Source organism: Anopheles moucheti, chromosome 2, assembly GCF_943734755.1.
Source record: "Anopheles moucheti chromosome 2, idAnoMoucSN_F20_07, whole genome shotgun sequence".
NCBI classification, from domain to species: domain Eukaryota; kingdom Metazoa; phylum Arthropoda; class Insecta; order Diptera; family Culicidae; genus Anopheles; species Anopheles moucheti.
In genome coordinates, this window is record NC_069140.1 from 49,818,713 (window position 1) to 49,839,250 (window position 20,538).

The window sequence follows — 20,538 nt, forward strand, 5'->3', positions numbered from 1 at the left end:
ATGCAACACGAAGGAAGAGGAAGGTTTTCTTCACCGTGATGCTACTCCTTATCAGCGGACAGTGTGCGAGAGCGTAGAGGGAAGAAAATAAACCCTCTTCCACACACCCTGCGAGGGAAGATTGTTATTCCGAGTGTAACTTAATTATCGGTAGTCATTGTGCTACTCGTTTGGTATTCGCGTGGCTTCCTGTCTGGGTGCATTTACCCGTCCCGGATATCCGGGCACTCCGGGATATACTAGCATGACTAGTGGACTTTTTTTGTTTATATTCAGGCCAAAGATGCAGTGCGTTAGGTGTGCCAAATGGTTGTTGCCATTTTCCTATCCACTTTACATGTTTTTTTCCGATCACTGTTTTTATAAGTGATTTGATATTACATTTCCTCTTTCTTTTTAATTGTAATATGAAGCTTTCGTTTTGATTGTAATATGAGACTTGCTTTGACATTTTTAATGTTTTGCCGTTTATTGCAATTTTTTTAATGCTTAATTAAGGTTTTTTCCTATACTTTTTTGATTTTTTTTTGAAAAGTTGATAAAAAAAATCAAATAAATAAAACAATATTTCCACACCTACTGGAAACCGCTCAAGCGTGTATCGATGCATCCAATAAGGATAGAGGATGCGAGAATGGTTTCGTTGTCGTTGTTTGATTGTACTTGTATAACAGCACTGGATGTGTGTGAGGCATGGGACCCCCGTGTTCGTTCGGGTTATGGAAAAGTGATTGTTTCCGGTTGGAGGAAGGCAAAGGATGTGACACAAAGATGCAATAATTAAACTCAGCAATGTAAACTAAAGAGCGAAGTACCACGACCAACCAGTTCGATATTGTGCTGGAATTTAAAAAAGAAGTTGGCTTAAATTACCTTTAGTAAATTATTTATACTTACAAATATTGAATTACGATTAATTCCCACAAGAAAGTGAATGTCATTGAACTCAGTAGTAGCGTTACCAAGTGTTTTTTTTGTTACGATACATTTAAAAATACTGTTAATAGTCCTGTTAAAGCACAATTTAAACGTACACTTACGGGTACAGCCATACAAGTAGCAAACAGTCGATGTAATGAAAAACAAGCCAACAAAAGAAAACATATGCGGAAAAGTAATCTCGTCGCAACCCACGCGGAAGCTGAAGCGCAAGCTGGTAGCAAACTTTAATTACAAGCAATTAAGCACGTTAATGTCCAGTGCGGGCACGAAATCCGCTGGGCGTTGGGTGTCGATGCCGGACATGTTCGCATACGGTTGGAGAATTCGAAATCAAAAGTTCATCGCCTACGGGCCACCAGGCGTCTCCATTGCAAAGGATGTGGTACCGAAATGTCGAGGCTGCTGATAAAGCAATACCCATGCACGGTTGCCTCTTTCTTTCCTCCCATCGTCTTTTTATTGATGGTTATTTAATCTTTGTTTCTTATTGTCCCCCCATGATCATGGTTCAATTTTTTCCGTCGCAAAAGAAACGATGCTACGGTATGGGAAAATTAAAACTGCCTCTCAACTTGCAAGGGAGAAGCTCAGCCGTTGCGCTACCTTCAGTTGCCTTTCAGTTAGCAACCATAGTGCCGGGAGACTGGAGGCTTCATCTTTCATTACCCGGTCAGCTCGAACGCAGTGATTAAGAGAGATAATAACAGAAAAAAGGTCAATTCGTGTCCCATTCCCAGTCTGCCTTCTTAGCTAATGCATCGGGTGAGGTCGTTGCACGGGGGGTGTTTTTTTGTTGTCTTCACCAAGGTAATAATGGAGGAGGGATGCAAGCGTTGGGTCCGAAAAACACAACCTCCGCAAGTCAAATTTGTGATCCACCTTCTTCTATTCGTCGCCGACGAGGACGCGCGTTAAGTCTAACGCAAGGCCAGCCATATTGTGTCGCGACGCAGTAACATCCAAATGGATACGTTTTTATGTGTGTGAGTGTGTGTGTGTGTGCTTCTAGCCTTATTTCTCTCTGTTGCTCCATCGCGCACCAATATGTATTTTCCCCATTTTTTTTGTGTCTCCCCCCACACACACCCAGCGCGCGATTTGGTCCGTAGCGTAGTACCGCGACAGTAATAACGGCAGCTGATGGCTGCTGCTAAATGATATGCATAAAGCTATCATAATTATGATAACGTTTATGTTTATCTACACCATCGCATTCATTCGCCATCCGCTCCCTTTCGCGTTCGTTTGCTCCTTCCGTTTTTATTCCTTATTGAACGTATAAATGCTAACACACCAAAACAAAGGGCCGCTGTTGCGCGGCACAAAGCGCGAATGCGATGGGGTGGCTGTCCTGCCATAAAGTGCTCGAACTGATGATGTCCTTTTTGTCGAATTGGTCCTTTTTTGTGTTGCCCGGTTGTTTCGAGCGGGGTTTGGAATCGTGGGATTGGGCAGCCGGGTGGCGAGGGATAGGCAAAGGGAAAGCTTTTTGTGTTGCGTTTTGCATTTTTATTCGCATTTTCAACGCATTTCCACTGGATCAATGTTGATTTTGCCGTATGGTTTATGGTGTAAGTATATGTGTGTTTGTTTTGTTTTAAGGGGTGTTTTTTGTTTTGTTTTGTTTTACTTTTGCTTTCAGATGTTGATTAAGGCACCCGGTTTGGTGCGATGGCCGGTACCGGTTGGTTTTGTGCCGTTTTAATTTTTCATAGCTTGTGGTGGCTTCCTCGCATTGACGTGCTCGGTCGAGTGGATGTTGTTTATCGGCGTTCATGCGTCTATGCTTCGAAAAACTGACCATATAGCGGAGCGGTAAGGCACGGCGCTGGTGAAAGTAAAGGGACAAACATGAGGAACAAAGTTCGTTGACAGTAAGCTAGTTGTGGCGCAGATGCGGAGCGAAAGAGAAGATTTTTTTTCGTCCGATGATGCTTTTCTTAGTTTTATGGAATTTAAAGTAAATAAGTAGTTCGGTTAAGAAGCTGTATGCATTTTGAACTTTTTTTAACTCAAAGATTAAAGCAACCAATGCACTATTATTGACAATAGCGCTAACAACAACAGCGGATATTTTTGGCAACTATTACAACAGTACTTAAGCTATAACAGTAGTACTCGAGCTATTTTTATCTAGCACATCGCATGAAAATATCTTTCAGTTGGGTTTAAGCTGAGGCTAAGCTCTACAGGTACTATTTTTTTTTCTTTATTTTGTTACATTTGTTTTACTTTTGTTAGGTGTGCTTCAGTTATTTGTACCTTTTTTCAAAGCAATTTGCTAACAAACTTTCTAATGTTCGGCGAAAATGTAGGTGGAAACTTAGTTTTAAATGCAAGTGATCACCTCCGAGCGCGGACTGCAGGCATTGTTCCACACTGCTGATTAATCAATTGCAGCTCACTGGGGCAAGGATGGTTAAACCTCCATTAATGAAGATAAGCAACTCTTCGAAGGTGTGTAGGTGTGTAGACAGTGTCGAGAAAACGGGTCAGCTGTATTTCTGACCTAACGAGCTATGGGGTTATTTTGTTATTTAAATTTTGGAAAAGCTATTTGCTATCAATATAAATTTAATTTTGATGTAATTAATTCATCCAAACTGTAAAGCTTTAAACACCCGAATGCCACGAATGGAATGTGGTATTGTATTTTTTGCGTCATGTCTGCAGAACATATAAACCGACGGGATATTATTAAAACTTGCGTAATAATTGCTCTTGTAAAACACTATAGCCAAAATCAGACACACTCTCTGCATTGGTTCAAATCTTGACTGGACCATGTTCACGCTATACGAAACTGACTTTTAAGCTATGTGTAAGTGAATTCACTAATAGGCAGTAATTCGAAATTAAAGAAATGAATAGAAGGCATAATTATTGAGTTATCTGATTAGTAAATATCCCGTAATTGTTAATAAACATGTTTAAATACAATAAAACTACCATCACTGTCAGACCGATATAGCGATCCACCTCGTCTGCTTTTCGCCCCTTCGTTGATCCTCTTAATGGACAGGCAGTAAGCGATTCGTTGAAGTGAAAAGTAAGATTGTCGTGGAATCATTTATCCTCCAACTTTCCACTCGTTTTAGAGATTTAAAGTAAATGCCAGACTTATTCTTTCCCGCTTACAAACGGTAGAAACGACGACCAGATTCTGATGCTTGTTTTACCATTTTCCCGTCACCGGTGTGCACTTTCGTTGCTTTGCAATAATTGCATGGATTTATGCACAATTTCCGTACCTTGCCGTTGCTTTGGTTTGGTCCGGTTCACAGTGTACCTGTCGTCGATCGGAGATGATTGTCTTGTACCGGATACACAGTAGGTAGACGGTTTATGGAGCCGTGCGGTTTCGGGGGGGTTTGCACTACCACCACCATCGACCCAGCACCGTCATCATCCGGCCACCTGATACAGGTCCTTTTGTGAAACCGGAGTAAGAACGAAGGAAATCGATTTCTAAATTTAATCTTTCGACCTCGACCGATCGGGAACCGGGCGGCCAGCAGCACGGTTACGGGGTTGCGGTTTGTTGTGGTACGCGCTCTTACTGGGCTGATGGAGGGCTGATGAATGGAAAGTTTCACGGGAAACGGTTTTTTTTTCCTGTTTTGATGAATTTTATTTCATCATTCTTTCTGGTTTATGGTGAGACGAGATGATCAGGCATTGCAAGGGCTTACAGAGCACAAAATTCAATCACCAGAAAAGAATTGAATTTATTTTGGAAAGAATAATTAAACTCCATTCAATATTTCTTCTGTTGTGCACAAATCAATGGAAGATGATGAATGGAAATATAAATACAAATGGACAGGGAACTGTATTAAAACCTTTCAAAAATTCCCAATTCTTTGCCCGGTTACCCGGTTGGTTGGTTAATATAAAAAAAACTAAATATTAGTCATTGGTTTTATTAAGCTATTACTTATATCAGGGGTGCTCAAACTATGCTCCTCGGGAGCGGTTGCGCCGCGCGACGCTATTGCCAATGTCGACATCATAAGAAACTGCTTTCATTAAATAACGTTGTATTATGTTTATAACGTATAAGAATAAATGGCCCCTCCTAAAAGCTACGATATTTTCAATCAATGCGGCCTGCAGGATTATTAGTTTGGAGGCCCCTGACCTATATGTTTAACGATGCCCAGATTCTCAGTAATACGATGCCGGTTTTATTCGTGGGAAACGTATTACCTTTATGTTAATTCCAGCCAATGCTGATAGGCTAGTTGTGGATTGCTTTGAAATTAGGGCTAACTAGCGTATCACGCTTCGATGACAACCCGGATGCCCTTGTCCTTGGGTGTGAAAAGCGAAGCCAATACCATTATCGGCACGGTAAGGGAAGCTTCATGCTTATGCAAAACCAAATCGTGCACGGTCGCAAGGGCTGTTGTTTCAGAATTTTAATGTTTCGCCCGGTTTCGCCCGCCCGGTGGTGTGTGCTTGCTTAGCATGTGTACGCCCCCGGGGGTTGCCTTCGCGATGCCTGTAAGCGCAAAACCAATTGTTTGGATTAGAATGAAATTTTCACGACAAAACTACCCGAACGATAACGAGCCTGTCAACACTCGTCGACAAGCGGGTGGAAGCGGGTTTTACAGTGCGAGAAACAAAAGTTTTACAATTATTTAATAGAAAAGATACACAGAGAGTTCTATTTCAACTTTGAACTATGGGATGTCTTTACTACCATGTTATTCATTACCTTTTTAACTTCTTCTTTATCGGCACAACGACCTCAAGAGGTCTGGAGAGGCTTGCCATTTCTGGCCTTCTTTGACTTTATTTACCCGTCAGTCTGGATAAGTAAGTCCTGCATACGGAGGACTTTTACTTATTATTTACTTTTGAACTAATTTGTCTCTCATAGGCTGGGCTGCTCTTTACTCACAACCTAATTATGTTCAAAATGGCATTAGAATCTTGATGTTCTTGCCCTGGTTGACATTCCATGCCTATTTATTAATCTGTAAGTCCTGCGATTAAAATAAACGCGGATGAGATTTAGTTATCAATAGTTTGAATTAACATCTATGTACTTTGAAGTATTCGAAACTACACGATTGATCACCTTGGGGTGAAAAGTTTGTTAGAATAAAAATATTTACATTTGATCGGGATCAAAATACAGACTCTTTTTTGTTTTCTTTTTAAGGATAAATGTTCTCTTCCTTCCCTAAACTGCCTTGCTGCCTGCTGAAGCCTGCATCTGACATGAAGGTTTCAACTTTTCAAATTGCGTGCGTGTACCGGGCATGAGCATTCCATTTTCAATATCGTCGATGGTTCAGCCTTCCATTTGAAGTGAACCCTTCACACCAGAATTGCACCGGATTTGGCACTCCGTGTGTAATGAACTACGGAAGAGGAGCCGCCTATTGGTATTTCTCCGTACTTACCTTGCTTGAGGGCAACAATAAAACGCAGTGGAAAGCAAACATCACAAGTACGCGAGTGTGTTCAGTGCTTCTTGGAGGGACTGGGTCGGGTAAATTTGTTGCGCAATGCAATGGTGCAATGCAATTAATACGTGCTTCGGGTGGTTTTGTAAAACTCCGCCATAGAAGTTACAAAACAGTGGTTAATAAAGACGGGTGCAGGAAGTACGAGCAGCAACCTTTGTTTTATGCTACGACTGACACACTTCCAAGGTCCAAGATCCCGTGTGTTTGATGCGGGTTTGGATGCTTCTCTTTACCGGCCCGCCGCCGTGTTGGTGGTAGGTTCGTATCGCGCGCTAAACTTTTGTTTGTTCCTTCATTCTGCGTGAGGTTTTAATTATTATTTGTTGTTCCACACGGCCCTGAACGATCCGTGCCGTGCTTTACTTAGTGCTTTGGCAGCTTACAATTACAGCTTACATTCTGAGCGCTGCAAAAGGGGTCAATACGGTGTATTTGAAACACGTGCCCCGATACGTGAGAATGAAATTGACATCATGTGCTACATGCACAACGGAACAGTTATGTACGCTAGCAACATAAGTGGACGGACATAAATACATAATTATGAGCGGATGTGTTTCACTTTCAGACTTTCATTCTGAGCACCCAACTTGTCCTTCCTTGTTCGTATTTTGTGTTACGGCCTGCGTACTATACTTATGGGTCCAATTGGTGTAGATTGAGCGCTTTAAATGTGGGAAAGTTCATATATCTGCATTATTTTAATTTTTTTACGATAAATGTAATATATTTCTTTACCTGAAAACGCTTTTAAACGGCATTATATTATACTTTTCAACCAAAGAGGGACATTGAAACTGGGCCACTTGAGTCATAAGACTTTTTTTTAGTGAATGTTAATGTTAGCAACATCGTGTGTATCTTAAAAAAGGAGGAATTTTAACGGTATTCCAAGCTCCCTGCCGCCTAGTGAAGAGCCCAGCATTTTTGTAGCCATTCTATTATGCGCTTTCGATCGGCAGACGTCTTACCGGAGTGAAAAAGTAAACAAGGTTGACCAGGCATCCATAATATGTTTTCCCATCTGGAGAAAATCCAACGTACCAAACAGAAGTCCTGTGCTGGCCTTCCGACGAACGACGAGATCTTAAGTTGTCCCAGAATCTAAAGATGACGATCGAAGCCGGAGTGTTTTCTCTACAATATGGACTTTGTTATGTGAAAGACTCAGTCAAGACTCTGATCTCTGATCTGACCTGTAGGCAATGTCTAAATGACTGAAGATTTAGGTGAAAAAAATCTTTTCGATTGCTTAAGCGTTACTTTTTTACTAAAAATCACCAATCCTCCCAATGCAACGACATCCGATGCGAAGGACCCTCACTAGTTCTGGAGGGTGAACCTAAAAAATAGAAATCATACCTTCACAAGTTGTTCCGTACCGTGCAGGATCAAACTACGGACAGCTTTACATTCCGGACATTCTTCTCGTTTTAGTTGAATAATTTCACACCCAAACAATAATCACACTGCTTCATAATTTTGCATGATTGCCATGCTATTCTGGGGTCAATATATAGAGTTACTGGCATCCTGTAGATCCTAATTTTGAAATAAATAAATGTTTTTCATCTGTCGCCACTGCTCAGTTCAACACCGATGGCCTTCTCAGCAGTTTTGCTTCAGTGACTTCAGTGTAAATTCATCATTAATGCCCTTTACTCTGGTGTAGCTGCATCGGAGTATATCAGAATCGTTTCTTGAGATAATAATCATTAAGAAAAATGTGGTGGTATATCATTTTACTCACTGGATTCCATAAACAAAAAACCTTTTTAAATTTTGTCCGCATCTTGAATCTTGATTTCTGATTTTGTTTGTTTTTATTCCGGACAGCCGAAGTAAATTGCAATTACAAACAGACTCACAGAAAAAAACCACAATAGTAGGCGTAGGAATGTCTCCGCGAGGGGTTTTACTTTGTGACCAAATACGAGGACAGGCATGTCTCTTCATGTCTACTTGGATAGTAATAAGTTAAAAATAACAAAGTTGTGCTTGTAGCACAGAAAGTGTATGATTTATGACCTTATCATTCATTACGAACGAAACAATAACGTTACAATTTCAAAGCAAATTTTTCTTCGTTTCCAATTATATTATTGGAAATTTTCGTTTGTTGCTTAAACGATTTTACTCTATTAAATCGGAATGTGGTGAGGTGTGACCAATTTGATTAACATTTACTGCATAACATTATGTGCAAAAGATGCCTTAATTGTACGTAACTTGATGCAAAACGGTACAAGATTAAGCGGATATTGATGCAAATCGTTAGCCTTATGGTCTGCCCGAAGAGATGTCACTAGCAAAGGCAACGAGAAATTCATTTGTATAAGGAGTTGCAAAATCATCTCCATTTAGTTTAGTAAAATCACGCTTGCTGTACAACAAATATTGTAAATCCGTTCCGTAGAGTTTTTATTTTTACATCACATTGCCTCTGGCCTAATTCGAACTATTTGTTTTCAGTCTTGTCAGCAACTGTCAAGCGGTTCTGTTTCGCGTTCTATCTGTTTGCTCGCAAAACAGATTAATTGTATCTAAATCGTTGACCGTGTATGTCATCTGCAACCCGCATCGCTCGATATCGCTAGCCGCTTACGTGTTTCACCGCAAAAACAAGACCCATACAAGTGGTAAGGGGGGGGGGACAAATGGGAGCGCAACAACAAACAAACAAACCAAAAAATCTCTGGTCACGCAATCGGCAAATTTGGCTACCTGACAACATGGACAGACGGTCATTTGTCTAGCTAGGGGATAGAACTAGTTTTTGCGCGGCACCTTTCTGAACCAACACGCCGTGTGAAACTTTTGCAAACAGAACAGTAACACCCGGACCGGACTTGGTATGACTTTCGGGATGATTGTATGCAGGACACTAGGGAGGTTAGGATCCGACAGCAGATTGGAAGTGATAGACATTTGGCAGCTGCCCGAAGGTTGTCCTTTTTTTTGTGTTGCGCGCAGCGTCGAGAGAAACAGCAGAGAATGACGAGCGCAGCGAACGGCACGAATGCTTTACCACCATCTGCATCACGTTTGTGGTGTTATAGCATGTCCTTAAACGCTTAGTTGGATTTGTTTGCAATTTTGGAACAATACCTTATACAATATGTTTCAGTGAACGGGCAGATAAGAGGAATGTTTCACAATTACTACCAACTAAAACAGGTTGGACATGGATAAATCTACAAAGACCCAAGTTTTACATAGTGCCATTGTAAAATTTAATCATTATTCGTAAAGGAATAGTACCTTTCCAAAAAATCACACCTCTATACATATGTATTATGTCCTTGCCTTCGTCCTGTTTCTTACGCAATAAGTTCATTCTGTAGACTTTGCCGCGCCAAACTTGCTCATCTCGTTTCGTTCCCTTCCATTCGGGCCCATTTACAAATCACGAAACACAGTCATTATCGCTCGGTAGTGTCGATGTAAATCCTGCCCGCATTCAGTCGGCAGTAAATTATAGCTTGTCTCGTCTACCACCAATTCTCAGGATCACATCTCTCAGGGCAGCGTGTTCCTTCATGCGACCCAGCACAGTGTTAACGGTTCAATCAGCGCATGATGCTGACGGGGAACATCATAATCAACAATAACATCGGCGCTATTGTCGAATAACCGGCAGGTTGGCGGATTTTTGGCCGTTCGCCTCACAGGCCCTTACGGTCATTAAATCTCCGAATCGGATCGATTCACGTAAAAGGATAGCAGGGCGCTTTGAATGTCCACCCCAGACATGGACCCATGCTCATACCATTCATGTTGGTCAAAGCGCACCGTTTTGCAATGAGCGGAAAGCGATGTGAATGTTCGGAAGCTGCGGAAGCGGTTTCGAACCTTGAGGTTTCGTGGACAATGAACAACGGCTCCAGCGCTCCCGGTAGAGTAACGAGCGGACGGATCAATGTTGGTGTGGCTGAGTGCGTCGGTAAGTTCGGTTTACTTAATCCCCCAACCATCGAATAATTCTTCCACCATAGTTTCAAACCTCTCGCTAGCCACTTGCCACTCTCTGCATCCGGATAATTCGAATCGTTCGAAGCATCCGTTTCGGCGATGCGATTGAATGCTTGGAACAAAATAAAGGAATAAATAAGGGAAAACGCAAAAGGAAGGAAGGAAGGAAGGAATGGGTCTCCGCCGATCCGAGGATTCGTTTCGCGCCACGTTTCTCGCTGTCTCGCTGCTCACCCCCATCTCACCCGGGCGTAGATCCCTTTCCGTCATGCTTTTTATCTTACCCCGCCCAGTACGGGACTAGATCACGGCTTGTTTGCTCTCGCTGTAATCAGTGTCGCTTGAGCAAATCCTGTAATCGAATGATCTACAAATAAAATAAGTAATGTACTTCGGTTGATTTCTAATGCAGACGCCAACTAAAGGAGGAAGGCGCGAAGAAACTCTGTTTTTTTTTGGACGTAGCTTTCCCTTCCCTGGTCAATTCTTTCGTTCGATGTTTTTTTTGCGCTTTTTTCCCCGCTGCGTTGCTCCTTTATAGACCGATAGCAATTTCATCGCGATTAAAACGGAGCCAAGGCAGACGGTTTGTTTGGTAGCGGCGCTGTTCCCACACGGGCAGGTCCGAGACAAAATCCCATCTGGACCGTTTCTCCATAGCAAGGAATAAGTATCCGGTTGCGTGGTGACAAGTGACCCAAGTGGTCAGAAATGACAGGCATAAATATGACTTTAGATGGTAGTAACCAAAGATAAAATAGAGAAACGATCCTTTGCAAAGGATAGCATCATTAGTTTCTGCTAATGGGCTTCAGAGTGTTGAAAAGATCTCTCCAATTTCTCGGCAATATGATTTAGTTTCGTTTTGTTCTGTTTCGAAGAAACGTGATGCTTCGGTATGCTGTGTCGGGATGCCGATGGCTTACCGGAAGTAATACCGACCACAATATTAGCCTGTTGGATTCTGCTGTAAGGATGTAAAATGAACGAGCTTTCATTACTGTCTCGGAACCGTCCAGGCAGATTTGGTATAATAATTCTCACTATCTCTATCTCCATCGGCTGTCATTGCCCATATTAGTTGTATCATTTTTGTTATTCCACGAATCAAAACAATTGGATGTTCTAATAGAAACATATGCAGCTCGTCTTCTACACCTCCCATAAGAGCAACCCCCTTTGACAGCGTCTAAGGGTTCATTCAATTATTACGTAACGCAAAAATTGTCAATTTTTGACCCCCTCCTCCCCTATTGTAACAAAACGTAACACTGGACGCAACTCCCCTCCATTAATTACGTAACATTTGGATGACCCCTCCTCCATTGTTTAAAAAAAATAAAATTTTCTTGAGTAATCTATGTAATTCTATCGTATTTCGACAAATGCAAAACGAAACAAACATACTGCCTGATAAATTTCATACTCATGCCAGGCTGACATGCTTGATCGGTGCTAATAATTTGAAGCGGTTTTAGAACATTTTTCAATCTATAGTACCATGGCGAATCGATGTAATCTATTAAGAACAAGAATTCGTACGTAAATTATTTATCAGTACTATTTCTTTCTTATTTATCTAGCAACCTTTTTTTTTGCGTAGTTGTCTTCTGTTAATTCTCACTATTCATTCCCCATTTCGTCTAACTTTTTTTATTAAACACAGATTTAAAGGATCTAAAAAAATGGCGGCAGTATAAATACATTTGTTGGTAAAGTAGATTTAGTGAAAAATTTTCAGTTGAACGAAGCTGGGAGTATATAAAACTTATATAGCTCTAGTACTTACATACGGCTGTGACTCATGGACTTTGTCCAAAACCGACGAAACCCGCTTAGCCGCGTTCGAGAGGAAGATGCTCAGAAGGTTTTTTGGCTCCGTATGTGAGGAAACACAATGGAGCGAACCTACCATCTTACAGCGGAAGCGTCCTACCAGAATCGGCCCCGGTGGGCTGGTCACGTCATGAGAATGATACCGGACGACCCTCTCCAAAAAACCGTTTTAGGTCGTCCTCATGGATAGAGGAGGCTTGGTAGGCCCAAATTAAGTTAGAGGGATGCCGTTGATGAATCCAACAGACATATCGGTATTATGGATTGGCTAACGACGGCGCTAGACTGTAGGTGGTTTAGAGGACTTCTGCAGCAGGCCAAGACCATGAAGTGCCGGAAAACTCAAAACTCAAACCCATTGTTATCATTGAACACCCAGTTGAACATCATTAATTTAGAATGTCAATTGAAAAATTGCATTTGGTTAGGAAAAAAACGGTTAAATTGAATTGATAAGCATCGTAAAATTCAGCACCATTAAAATCAACTATTATAGCTGGTATGCTGAGTTCAAACACGGTCATACAAGCACCCAGCACGATGTTGCACGTTCTAGTTGGCAAAAGTACCGTAAATGAGGTTCCGTGCACTAAATGATATTGACAAATTAACTGATGTACGGTTAATGATTGATGTATGATTGTATAAAGCTCTTTACGATAGTGGATAAGTTGGATGCATCATTCTGAGTCTGTTTAGAGCTCTTCAAGCTCAATGTAAGAGTCAATTTTAAGAGTCGACGATGCTTGCTATGTGACAATGGATGCAAACTGGATCCACTACAACACACCGGAATTCAAAATTACCATCTGAGTAGACACCAGAAGTTCTCAATGAGTGGGTATCAGAAGATACCAAGAGACTTGACCTTTAAACAAACAACAATTAGATAGATAACAGGGAATTTGTATAAAAATCCCTTAAATAAGTTAATTTTTCATACATAGACTATGAAACGGGAATCTTAGTATTATCTTATTGTGTGTTACGTAACAAAAAGTTAAACCCCCTCTCCCCCCTATGTAACAAATCGTAACGCTGGTACTGACCCCCTCCCCTATTGAATTGAATGAGCCCCAACGATATGAGAAAAATCGGAAAAACCAAAGGTTACTTTGTTAGTATTTTCCAATGGTTATTTTTGGCAGCAAATTAGTTTAATATTTTTCTAGCTCTTTGTAGGCGGATAAATTTAATTAAAGCTCAATTTTCGGATGTTCTCGCCGTTTTGATTATTCGCCCGAACAGTGTCATGCATGGTGTACTAATTGCATTACATCCACTACAGATCGGTTGTATGTTTTTGATCATTTTCGTCATACACTAATGTATTTGGTAACAAAAATACTACCAAAGTTAACTATTCTTCGTGGATGTGTTTATCGAAAGAGTTGCAAGCTATAAGAGCAGCTGTAAACTCTACAAATTAAACATTCAAATAACCTTTTTTGATTAAACGTTCTCTTCTGAAGAATATTATGCGTGAAAGTGTAATGTTTAATAACTGATAATCTTATGGTGCAACAAGTGTCTTGCTCGCTGTACACAGCTGACACAATATGAACCAAAACGATCTCTTTTGTAGCGTAGCATACCCGTTGAATTCTTTTTCTAACCACAATTCTAAGACTTCTTTGAAATTGAATATCAAATTCATTTTTCTTGCACAATCGGGTAGGCATTGAAAATATGAGCTGGCAGGTGGAATACATAGATATATGTTTGCAATCATAAGCTCCACCGTGAAACAAAGCGAAAAACATCGCTACATTTCATCGAATTAAATTACCCGCGCGGTGTGGAATGGAGTGGACGCGGGTACACGGCAGTGCCTGGCGGTGCACAAAATTGTCGCCCAAAACCCCCGCCGCATTGCACGGTAACGTAGCGTTCTACGTCCAGAACCAATTCTGCCCACCTGTACATGGCGGCGTCGGTGGATTGATACAGGTGATGGGCCTGTTTCTTCCCAAATTGCTCGACCGTTGGCGACGGGTTTACCCTTGCATGGCTGTGCGCATGTACATCGCACGCAGGGACAACACGGCTCGATCGATCGGTTTCCCTTCGCGAACGCGTCATCGGGCCGAAGCGTCGAGTGTGCCGAAGCTTGCTGCGAAGACGGTCTTCGGCAGCGCAACACTGCACGCGCGTACGCGCGTACTCCGGCGGCAGAGTTCCTTCCAGTCGCTTCCGAACAACGCTGGTTAACGTTGCAACGCAGCTGTATCGCAACGGAAACGCATTTTTCCTCGCTTCACTCCGCGAGAGGTTTTGGTGTGCGCTGCTGGCCATCTATCGAACGCAAACCTTACGTGTATGTGTGCTTAACTTCCTGTTTTTGCGTGCGTGCGTGAGTGTGTGCGTGTGGGTGGGGAAGAGTATTTCCTTTTTTGGAAACTTTAACAGATAGAAGAGACTTTCGAAGATCGCATCACCAGTTAGTGTGACGACCTTGGGTAGTTTGGGGTGGAGTGGCTAGTGTTCGTGCGCTACGGGTGTACTAACTTGTCGGGTGGTTTAGTGTGATTTCATGATGGCGGATTTCCGGAAGTGGCAGCAACCGGAAGCTATACTGCTACGTGTCGCCCAACGGAACTCGACTTTTGGGTTCATGCTGCCTGCTTTTGTTTCACCCATGTCGTTGGTATCGTGTGCTCTTGCGAAGAACTTCTCCATTGTTTTGATCAGCAACCACAAACGACCCTACCGACGGTCGGGTGGTTCGGTCAAAAGCATATCGGTGTGATTCTTTCTGGTTGTTGGCAGGGTTGTCATAAATGCCGTCACCTTTTCCGACGGTAAGAACACTGCGAAACTGCGAAACTTAGGGCCCCAGGATGACACCGAAAAGTGCCACACAGGACGTGGGTCAAATTGTACCGTTTCCTACGTTTCCGGAAGCAAGGTGTGCACGCTTTGAAGATGTGCAGGATAAAATGGGACAGTTCGGCGATTTCTATAAGAATTGCTCACGGGAGGAAGTTGTTGGAATAGGTTGACAGTTGGCAGAAGAAAAGTGTATTCAAGTCATACACAGCCCTGCTCAGCCGAGAGTTTGTTTGCTGGGAGACAGGGTGAGACAGAACGCTAGTTCGAAGACTTGAATGATCACCCAGCCGCTCCTGAGCGCTACTGGTTTCGAACCGCCGGCTCCAAAACGCACGGAAAGCAAAGAAGCCATGATTGATCTGATTATTTGGCTTAAGTGGACAACAAATAAATTGTGTACCACCGCGCTGGGCCGCATCCCCAAGTGAGTCGCCAACCGGAAAGAACTAACCATTCGGACAACCAACACAAAACAAACACAAACACACTCGACTAGACTCGTAAACGGTGGACGAATCTCTAAAAAACAAACGTGTGCAGTGCGACTCACCGGCCAGCATTGAGGGGCGACTCTTGAAACCGATGGTTAGTAGTGAGTGTCTTTCTCAAGCACTGTAATCGGATAACATTTGTTCGGTACTTATCAATGTCTACGGCTCGTTGTTAGTCCACGACAGCAAGACAGTGGGGGCCACGAAAGTAGTGCGCTGCGTTCAGCACCGTGGACAGCTTTCTTGTGAATCGTTGTTCGAATTAAACATTCCCAATTTAATTCTTGTTTTAATAGCTGGTGGTGCTCACGGTGCTCACGGCCTGTTCATCCCGGTGTAGATCTCCAGATCAGGCTGCGCTACTTAAGCAGTTGCCCAATGCTCAGGCACAATCCTTTAGCATTTCGCTGCGTGTTGTGCGCCAGCACTAAGTACCCCATTTAAAAGACATCTTTTTGATGCTGGTTTCGTTGATTAGAATCAATTGAGGGGATTGTCATTTGGTTGCCTTTTCATTGGGGAATGAGCGAAACACTGGATGGGCGAGAGTTCTAAAAAAAAAAAAAAAAAGAAAAAGAGTCGTGGTTTGGGGCCCTCTGTTTTCACCACAACACGTTGCAGGGCTCAACTTCATTGTGATTAGTTATGGGCAGAGTATAATCGTGCGTTAACCGTATCAGTATATCGTCTTTTGTAGGTTGCTGAAACTTTGAACTAGTGCAAATGTGTGTATAAAATGTGTAAGCTAGAAAAAAAAATGTTTAATTGTGAAAACATTGCTAAAAGTAAGAGAAAAAGTGGTAAAAAAACCCTTCCATAAGATAAATAAAATGGTTTGGGTGAAATTGTTTAAAAATAAAATGGGAAAGAATGAGATGGAATGATAACGAAACAATTTGCTACAGTGCCAAACAATAGCAATTAAAAATTGTTCAAAAATGTGTGTACGTGTGTGTACATGTGTGTGCGTGTGTGTGTGAGTAGTTCGACTAAAATGCAGCAGTAAGAGATTAACAAGTGAATGTTCAAACAAATGAAGTTTTAAGTGATTCCGCAACGCTCTTGTGCCTTCGGACGAAGGAAGTCACCAGAAAATAAGTTCACCAGTATGGGGCAGAGATGCGCATACAGACGTGCGTATCCAACAAGTTGCCACTGGAAAAGTAGTTTGGTCTGCCATCGAAGGGATAATCCTTCCTAGTAGTTAGTTCCACATGTGTGGCACAGTAGGAATGGACCATTAGCATTTTCATCCACCTGTCCGAGTGCGACTGCTACCAATGTTCTATGGGTGTGTTCAAGGTGCTATTGGCGTTAGCGGCAGCAAAAAGCAGTTTTAAGCAGCAATAGTACACTGCAAACGACCTTCACCTTCTCGTGCAGCGAAACAGTGCCAGTGTCGCTAGTGTGTCGGTGTGCTTGCGATAAAGAATATAAAAGAAGTGCCACACAAAGAGGTGGGATAATTGTGTCTCGTGGTGTGGTGTGGCGTACCAACGGTGTGCTTCCGGTGCTCCTACAGGACGGGTTGGTGTTGGAAAATTTGGAAGAGAAACTCACTCCCCCGCGGAGGGGTCGTCACCGAAGGACCTCGAATTTAACGGGTGAGCTTCAATGGTGTAAAACTCAACGGGATTTGATGGGTGTTGATCTATTGTTCGTGCGAGAGTCACGCTACGGGGATAATAAAGCCGAGTACCGCGCAATTTTCCGAATCTTCGAGCCAAGCATAGATGCTTGTCTATAACGCTAAGGTTCGGTTAAGTCATTGATGCGAGTGATGTCAAATTGGGCTATGGCTTGACAAACTCCGCGCATAAACATAGCCTGTCAAATTGTACTCCCAAAAAGTCTTGAGTGTGAAAGTTTTCCAGGCATCCTCCCATACTCCCTCCGGGACGAACCATTTCCAATGCAGCATCCTGATCGTTTCCCAACTTTGCCGGAACAAGAACTGCTTGTGCTCGCTGGGGACCGTGCCTTCGTTCCTCAATTTTCAATCAGTCAACTTCGGTCTCCGCACGTCGTTTGTACCTTGCCCTCGAAAATTCTATTATTCATTGCAAAACCGTGGCCGTTGATGGTGTACCGTGTACCAGCGAAACCAATCGACGAAGCTTATCAGACATTTTATGACTCCTCAGCAACGGTCGCATCCCCGTGGATGGCCTGTGTACTACGGTTGCGCAGTACTTGAAGTATGCGCTATCAGCCCTGCCGAGCAGCTGACACTTCCGTGCGTTTTTGCTTGCAGTAGGCCATGGCGGTGAACTTGTTGCCACTGGAGTTTTCCCTCCAGCCAATGTTATCTTGTTTGAGGTTTTTCTTTTTGCAATGTCACTTTCTTAATGTTTTTGTTTGCTGCTCAATTCTCTACCGCCTTGTTTTTTTTTTCTTCTTCTTCAATGCAATCGATGTCAGCATGCCGTGAACGGGATAATGGGCCCCACGAGTCTTTTTTAAAACATTGAACCGAAGCACACTGTTGGGATTATGCGATGGTTGTTATTTCCAACGGTAACGGCAGTGTTTTGTTGAGGAAGGAATTCGACATATGTGAACTTCTGTTTGTATTTAGCTAGAAGTAAATTCAATTTTATTATTTAAATTTTTAATATAAAGTAATGCTATTAGTATTGAAGTGTTTCTTATGATAAGGCCGGTTTACACACTGAACTGAACAACTTCGATGTGTTTACACGCATCCTATCATTTCCGCAAACTGGTCTGCACATGCAACTTTGTACAAATTACAAAACTGTAAGCCAAACTGCAGAATAGAACGAATACGCCTGCAAGAGTTTGTGGGCTTGGTTTCAGCGGCGTTTATACGCACAAATTTAACTTAAACCAAACATCTGTCTGAGGCAGTATAAACACGATAGAAAATTTTCGACTTTTGCAAGAGAAAAAGTTTGCGCAAGCTGCGTTTACACAGGCATGAGCGTGTAAACCGGCCTATACAACAGGTTGTTTCGTAATATAATGTACACAGATGTACAATATGAATGAAAATTATTATTGAATGTGAGAATGATTTAAACAAATTGTTTTGTTTTTCATGCAAAATCTAAATGAAAAAAAGAACAATTTAGAGCTATTTTCAATATATTCAATCGATGCGATCCCCGTTCTGAAAAATGGCCCCGTATGAAGAAAAAACTAAACGCAAATGTTTGGGCCATTTGCCAGAATATCTGTTCGGTTCTATTGGGTCAAGTGTCGGAATTTTTTTTGTGTCTTTTGCGTTAGGTAAACTTTGATTTTATTTTCACACAATCGATCGAAAGTGATATAATTTCGTGGTTTTCCCGTTCGCCTCGAAAATAGGTACCAATCCTAGGAACGGATTCAGAACGGAAAAAAAACACCTAGATCAACATAAACAACATGGGAATGTTTGCATCGGCAACGTTTGACTTCCCATTCAACTGCCCTCATAATCCATTATCCAATTCATGCCGATTGATGGTGTATCAAAACCATATTTTTGGGACATCCGGTTTCGTAACGTCGCTGCCCAGGCACGATTATCAATCGCGCATGTTTCCCGCATCCGCAGTCGAATGGTTTGTGTCCGTATCGCATTTTTGTCGGCAAATGTAAAGTAAATATCGGCCGTGAAACCGTGTTCTACCGCGAACCTTCCAGCCAGCAATATTTTCCAGTTAGAATACGATACGAAAACATCATCCTCCGCCGGTTGCTCCGCGTTGCTTGTGACATTGACATTGGCGTATGGGGATGGGGGGTCCCATTAGCATTTTCTTTGCGCACACGTCATCACGAGTGGAATGAGCGAATGTAAATAAACAAACAAACAAACAAACAAACAAACCAACCAACCAACCAACCAACAAATAAACATTCCAAGTTTTCAAAAGGGGTTACAAATTCAGGGGGCGTGTGGATATACGGTTGATGTTTTTGTTTCAATTCCGTATTTTCCGGTGCGTACCGCCATCGGGTCGGAAAGGGATTCGCTTCTTCGCGTTTTTTTTCCTTCTTTCCCCACCAGCAGAACCTTTGCTTACATTAAAATGGAGTCTCTGGCTTTCCTTTTTTCCCCCCAGTGACTGTTGATTCTGCATTCCTTTACCTGGTTCGCTAATTACTGTGGTGCACGACATGGTTTTCTCGTTTGTGCGTTTTGCGGGGTTTTGAAAAATAAATAACGCTGCTCGCGGGGTTTTTTTATTTTAAAATTTAGCTTTTTTATAAAGTGACGTACGCACATGGAATTGATTGTGGTCAATAAATTATCCATCCAGCGCGAGGCAGGGTAATCCAGGTGTTTGATTTTATTTTCGGGGCAGTGGTTATCCATCGAACCAGACGATAATTGATGCGAACTATAAGCGAAGCAGAGGATATCAGATGTTCATGATGATGATAATTTGCGCAAATTAAGCATCATTTACCATTTTCGCCATTGGCCGTGCGTGTGACCGATAAAACGACCTGTGCGAGTCGTTACAGCACAGGTCTGAAGAGGACACTGCTACACGTACCCCCAGTAGCTCGAATTTCCATGTGTAATCGAATCGAGGCATACCAAATTAATGCAGAGGATATTGTGGACTGTCATTGATATTGGACAGTTGAAATATTGTGCAACATTGGGTTTCGCTTTAGTAAACCGCTTGAAATATGGCGAGGTTGTTGATCGTCTCGCAGACCCACGATGTGACACGTGTGGTATGTGCATTCAAATGGTATAATTTTTATTTTAAGATTTAAACAAAACTGTATTTCAATATAAAATATCTTAATCTAAAATTCTATACTTAATAATTCCTCACTTATGTCTACATCGGGATTTTGACTAACTGCATTTATGTAATTAATAATTTGGTTGATAGTCGCTCCTTTCTTGATCAGGGAAAACTAGTTCTTCCCAGCTTTGAGTTTTTGCGCAAATGGATTGTTTGGTTAATTTTAGAAAAATTTCCCATTTTTTTTTTTCATCATGGGACAGGTTG

General features: G+C 42.1%; 1 protein-coding gene across 3 annotated transcripts in view; it reads left to right on the forward strand.

Moving 5' to 3' along the window:
• Nucleotides 1-20,538, forward strand: part of LOC128299423 (high affinity cGMP-specific 3',5'-cyclic phosphodiesterase 9A) — a 128,516-nt gene that overhangs the window by 20,733 nt on the left and 87,245 nt on the right. For 2 of the 3 annotated variants that reach the window (XM_053035385.1, XM_053035387.1), the window contains exon 1: nt 17,093-17,160. The exons of the other annotated variant lie outside the window; for it this stretch is intronic. The gene's annotated coding sequence lies outside the window, so the exon portion shown is untranslated. Of the gene's footprint in view, nt 1-17,092; nt 17,161-20,538 lie in introns of those variants that run through there. 3 annotated transcript variants of the gene reach the window in all.